Here is a 6,161-nt window from a genome sequence, read left to right on the forward strand (position 1 = left end):
GTCCATCTCCAATTACAAAGAAACACAGTGCAGCTTACTGTAAAATATTCAGCCGTAATTCCTTTATTGTGACAATATTATTTCTGTTTTCTAGTCAAATAACCTGAGTTGAACTCATTTCTTAATGGAATCTGTTTTTCAAACTTCAGTAACCTATGGGTGTTGCAGTTTAAAAAAAAGAAAGAAAAAGCTATTTGTCACATATTTTTCACTACTTCTTTTAATGGGCTGTGTGGTGCTGCCTTACATTACTAAAGGTTTATGAGGGGAAATCCAAACTGTCAGTTAACCCTGGCTGTAGCCAGCAATTAGACTTCATTGGAAAGCACGCATGATGGTTACTGACTCAGATTTAGGAAACAAAATGGTGGTTTGGTTTTAATCCCAGAAGAAATGGTCTTATCCTTTCTTTGATTCTACAGACAATAATAACATTATTGTGTTGCACTGGTGTGGGTTTTCACTCATGCATCGGCTTTATTGTTCACAACGCCTGCATTTAGTGTGTTGTTTTTTGTTTAGTTTTTTTGGTGTGTGTGATGCTCTGAAATTCCTTCCATGAAAGTATTTCCAAAATATTTTATTACGTTTTATTTAATAGTTTGTCTTTTTTTATTTTTTAGAAATACCTGTTTGCTGTCTTGCTGAGATTTAGATGATAAGATCGGTGCCCCTCTCTCATATCATATCACATTCAATATAAAGCTACAGCCAGCAGCTGCTTACCTTAGCATAAAGACTGAAAACAGCTAGCTTGGCTCTGTCTTAAGGTAACAAAGTACCAGCACCTCTAAATCTCACTAATTAATACCATCAATTGATCAAGCTTACTTGTAATTATATAAGTTACAATCACAGCGAAATGTAATTATGCTAGTTCCTAATTTGTGTATTAAATAGAGTTTAAATAGAACAGGAGTAGTAATAAATATACAGATCTATTTTTGTATTCTACTGGAACATCTTTGCATGATTTGCATCTAAAAAAAATTGTCCGTTTTAGCTCCTGTCTCTTTAAGACCCATCTCCCAAAGAACCCAACTTCTTCTGATTGGCCAGCTTTTCGAAGCCGCCCCTCGTCAGACTTCCACAGGTTCTGGAGGCTTTATCATCAAACCACGATTGAAACGATAGTAGTAGGATTTCACTATACTTTTTCCTTGTTCTTTACTTGAAATGTCAACTTCTCAAATACATCTGTACATGTTTGAGGCATAATCTGATCCCAAACATGAAAGTGGACAACACAAAGAACACATGGAAAACCCTTAGCAACCAAGGCGGACAACCATTTATGGGCATGCAGAAAACCAGAAGACTCATAACATGTTTCTATAAAGCATCCAGCTGAGATACTTTTGTGGTTACCAATCTTATGATAAACTACCACTTCATAATGACTTCCTTAACATTAAGTCCTCAACTATTTATGGTCCTCAGGAATTTTTTGTGTTATGAGACATGCTGGACTCAGCTGAAAGTCTGCAAATACAGCCCACATATTGTTCAAACCTTGCTTCGTTTCTCAGGAAATGTTTGGCGGAATGACCAGTGTGGGTTACTGTTTTTCTCAAATGGAGTCTGACTTAGCCAGTGCTAGACAGCACTGAGCAGAAGGGGGGAGGAGGAGGAGGAGGAGGAGGAGGAGGAAGAAAGGGTGTTTCGGAGAGGCTAGAGAAGCACAGTACCTTCCTATTCATGCTCACCGGCAAACAGGTGGTCAGGAAATGACACAGGAAAAATCCTTCTATCACACCTAACACACCCTTATTTTACTCTGCCAAAGACCGCATCCTCATCCACATCCGCATCCATTTCTCTGCACACCCACCCACAGTCTATTATCCTGGTTTTAACATCTACACACCCTCTGTCTATCCTGTACAAATCGAATTAATGTGTCATACATTGATCTATCACCTCAACTCACCCCTGCACACTGTTGCATATAACTAGCCTCTCCATTGTAGTTAGTGTGTGTCTTGGCTCACAGTTGCAGCTTTTAGTAAAATAATTATTCGCTACTTCAGTATGTGGATCTCTGATCAGCATGATTGTACAGTAGTACAGTCTATAAGGCTTTAACTTCTAATAGATTCATGATGTGCTATGTCTCTCCAAGTTTGCATTTGGCCTTGATCACACCAAAAGAAAACTGATTCAAAGAGGAGGTGGGGAGATAGATGTGGATTTCACCATGACGTCCCCCTAACTCATTTTCTTGACTGGAAAAGGAAACAAAGGGGCATTCACATGACAACACATACTGCTGACATATGTTTCAGCATCACGTTGAATCAATCTTTTTGTATACTTCTTCCATGACATAATCTAGATGTACTGCTCGTCATCAAAGTCAACTTTGCCTGTTTGCTTTGATGTCCTCCATATCATTTTTGGCATAATGGCTGCTACTTGTCTGATTGAAGAGATGTTACATTCTTCCAGATTTTCCAGTGGTTTGCTTGATGGCAAAAGCATGACAATCGCTCATGAGTGATCTTGGGGGAAAGCTGAGTCAAAAAAAATTACATTCTTCATCTGACGCTCCTCTACTTCTGGAGAGCATCGGGACAGAAACCATGAAAGACAACATCAGGGCTGATAAGACACTTGGCTGGCTGCCTTGTATACAACAAACAAATAGGCTCAGATATCCTCACATCTAAATTTTGCCACATCAGTCTTTGAAATACCCACCGGGCAGGCACTGGCAGTCTGAATTTATTGTGTGCGCGTATGTTGGTTAGCTCTGAACTCACTCTGTGGAGAGACGGGAAGCAGACGCAAAGGATTCATCAGGCTTTTGTTGAAAGGCAGATTTAGCGCCCTGCATCCAGTTAGTCAACCATCCCAGCCTGGGCCTGCTCCATGCCCACTTTCTCTACACATCTGTAAAAGCTTAAAACTCAGTGGGCTGGATCAAAGAGACAGAGCTGGGCTTTGTCAGACCTCAGATTCTCTGCCAGGACTCAACCTAAATGGATAAGAGAATCTGTCAGAGAGCACCAGAGGAGGACTGAGTTCACTGCCCCTGACCAGCAGCCCCAGTTCCCTCAGTTCATCAGAGCACTGGTCTGCAAAGTACCTGCATCTGGGGACTGCTCTCCATCACACTGAAGGGGTTTTCTTTGAGAGCACTGGAGAGTAGAGGCAGTGCAGTCAGAAGCGTCATGGGTATGAGAACATTACAAAAGACTAAACAAATGCTGAGAGGGTGGTCAAAATAGACTACACAAATGCCTCTCTTCATTTGATGACTTTGGCTTTTCAGCAGTAACAACCTACCCTGGTATTTTCTGTTGTTATACCTCCTCCTCTGTTTTTCTTCTGTCACCTTCCTTCTCCTTTCTCCTTGTTTTTCGTAACCCTCCAAGCCTCTCACCCGGCTGCCATATAATGGCATGTGTTTAGATTGGAGCGGCAGGGGGAAGTGGACTATTGTCTGGACAGGATCTAGGCTGAGATCAGCAGATAGATCTGGTGGTGGTTTAGGGCAGTGCTCAAGCTACCAACGTCATCTTTGTTTGAGTTGGACCTTGCAAACACTTAGCTAATCCTAGAAAAGTGCCAGACATTCAGGAAATAGCAATCTATGAAAACAAACAACCAAGCCAACATTATTATGTCAAACTCATTCATTAGAAACTATTGATTATGTGTCCAGATGTTATCCAATAACTTGTTTTCTTTGTGAGTACACTGACATGAAATCTAATCAATAAAATGGCTGATATGAAATCAGAAGAAATTATTTGTTTTCACTGTCTCGTATTTTCACGTTATTTCCCATTTGTTTTCTGATACTTGCTCTGAAAGCAGTGAAAGTTCTGAACTTCACCTCTACCCCCCTGCTATCTGTTGCCTTAGCATCCTGAATGACTGATTTCACGGTTGGTTACAGCCTACCCCAGTGTTTAAAATGTATAATTGTCAGGAGTGCACAAGCCTCTCACTGCTCAAAAGAGGGCAGACTCTGAAAGGATGTAGACAACTGATTTATGTTTTCTGGCAAAAAAGCAGACAATTAATTCCTGGCAAGGTGCTCAAATTACAACATGCTTGGGTTGTTGTGGCAGGGGTGCTTGACCTGAAATAGCTGGTCTGTCAGTACTGTGAATCTGCTATGATATAGTGGGGTTGGTAGCCAATATGAAATAGGGCGTGAATGGTAATACATCCCATATGGTTTTCCACACTTTGATCAATCCAGCAAGAAGTCAAAATGTGTCTTCTGTTCAGATTTGTTAAATGAACGGCTTGTGTCCAGAAGAAACACGTTTATCACAGGTTTGTGTGATGAATGCATATGTATGCAGGCCAGGCCAGTAGCCATGATTTTTCATGTTCCCCGAAATTAAACCTCTAAAATCTAACTTTCCCCTCAGCAGGTCAAAGTTTTCACTTATCTAGTAAAATATCAGTACATATCAGTACATCTTCTGGATGCATTGGCATAAATCTTAGTGCAGACATTCATGATTTTCAGGTTATGACTCTCACTGATTTTAATCTCCTGATTTAACCTCTAGTGTCACCATGAGGTTAGTATTTTGTCCGTTAAGTAAAATATCTTGACAACTAATCTATTGTTACTGAATTTGGTACAGCTATCCATGGTGAGGATGAATTCTAATAATTAAATATTCTGGTGTTTCATCTAGTGACATCATGGGGTTCACATTTATGGTTTTAGCATTTGGCACATGAATATCCCCCTTGGTTTATTCACACTAAACAAAGTAGTGATTTTAGCTGAATGCTAACATCATCATATTAACATGCTCACAGCAGCAATGCTAAATGCAGAAATGCTAGAGGAAAAGTCAAAGAATCATTAAAGCCATTAGGAAACATCATCTGGGGATCATGAAAGTCTTTTATGGCAATCCATCCAATAGCTGTTCAGATATTTCAGTGTGGACCAAAGTGGTGGACTGAGAGACACAACCAACCAGCGCTGCCATCCCTAGAGCCATGATCGAGGCTCATACTGTATTAGTTTACAGTACACACAGAGCAGGGACGCAGAGACTCAACATGTTGATTGTTGTCTGGTCTTAGTCTATCAGAATTCAGCTTGTGTACTCCTCACTGCACTGCTGTCTGAATAGCAAGCTAGCCAGAGGGATACAGGTATCAGAAGATGTGCTGACTTTCTGAAATAATTTCCTTTCCTTCAGGGTGGACTCACATTGCCTGATGTTCTGTGGGATTCAGAGTGCCTCTGAGGCTTTCCATAGTGTGTCATTTCCTCCCTGGGATCCATGGATTAGTCATATCACTTCCTATTGTCCTTGCCAAGCAGTGGCCCACTTGGCCACAGAGTCTCTCTGTCCATTGCTGCTTTCATGGCCTGACGGTTATGCCACAGTCAGCACATGTCAACTACAGTCAAAAATGCTTCTTCTTTGCTTTCATTTTTCCTTCCCTATTTTAAAAAATTGTTGGAAAAATTAGGTTGTGCAACTCGAGTGCAGTGGAACTGTCATCCATTTTAACATAATTCCCAGGCTTCGAACAGCATTTGGCAGAGGACTTTATTATGTGGCCAAAGGCAGACAACTCCTATCCAACAATCTCTCAAAACCATACCCATGTATGGTGTCACTTAAATCATTACAGAAACGTTTTGTTGCTCAATTGACGGTAAGTTCAATTTTGCGTGATAAAAGCCTGGAGTGGTCTCACTAAAACTGGAATGTGTTAATGAGAGAACAGTTGCTCCTACACTGTATTCCAGCAACCTAAACCTTCACTGTCAGACAAATGTTGCTCTCTTTGCTGAGAGCTAAAGTTGGCCTTGGTTGGCTGAAAAAAAAGGAAAAGGGGGAAGACGGAAAAGAAAACTTTTCCATCCAGCTCCGAAGCAACCCCTGGACCTGCATGTGGAAGTTTTAATGGGAGTCAGATGTGCTCCTAATCAAAGGAATATGGCGGGAAATGTTAGTCGGCCCAAGCAAAGAGAAATGGGACCACAGGAACTGTGATAAGACTTCAATAACAGTAACAAATTACACTTCTTGTCTTCAGAGCCAACTAACAAATTCACTGTAGGCGCAGAGTTGATTTTACCTCCACTGGGAACATGGTCAAGGAGTGGTGTTAAATACCATTTATGAGGTGCTACACATTATGGGAGTAAAGACAAAACAGCTTGT

The sequence above is a fragment of the Scomber scombrus genome, chromosome 9 (genome assembly GCF_963691925.1).
Source record: "Scomber scombrus chromosome 9, fScoSco1.1, whole genome shotgun sequence".
In the NCBI taxonomy this organism is placed as follows: domain Eukaryota; kingdom Metazoa; phylum Chordata; class Actinopteri; order Scombriformes; family Scombridae; genus Scomber; species Scomber scombrus.